Genomic DNA, 352 nt, shown 5'->3' on the forward strand with positions numbered 1-352 from the left:
TTTAATACACGAGTTTCACAATTTGAGTTGAATTACTGAAATAAATGAACTTTTCCATGACATTCTAATTTATTGCGATGCACCTGTACATACATACACACACACAGGGTGCGATTTGTGAAAAAACCAGAGGGGGGATGCTTTTGAAAACTTTTTATAGGCGTATAAAACTCCATAGGTGGAGGCTGACCCAACTACCCGTCTTTTTAGGCAAGTAGATAATAGGTGACATGTCATGAAATGTTTTTAATACGACGGAAACTGTATTTAACGTGATCACAATTTAATAAAACATTGCAAGTTAGGCCTATTAATCGTAATGATTTCATTTCCACAGTTATTCCAACAACGA

General features: G+C 35.2%; 1 protein-coding gene across 2 annotated transcripts in view; it reads left to right on the forward strand.

The window, feature by feature from the left end:
- Positions 1-352, forward strand: part of LOC107691707 (protein Mis18-alpha-like) — a 4,754-nt gene that overhangs the window by 621 nt on the left and 3,781 nt on the right. The gene's annotated exons all lie outside the window — the stretch shown is intronic.

Source organism: Sinocyclocheilus anshuiensis, unplaced genomic scaffold (genome assembly GCF_001515605.1).
Source record: "Sinocyclocheilus anshuiensis isolate Anshui unplaced genomic scaffold, SAMN03320099.WGS_v1.1 scaffold186, whole genome shotgun sequence".
Lineage (NCBI taxonomy): Eukaryota > Metazoa > Chordata > Actinopteri > Cypriniformes > Cyprinidae > Sinocyclocheilus > Sinocyclocheilus anshuiensis.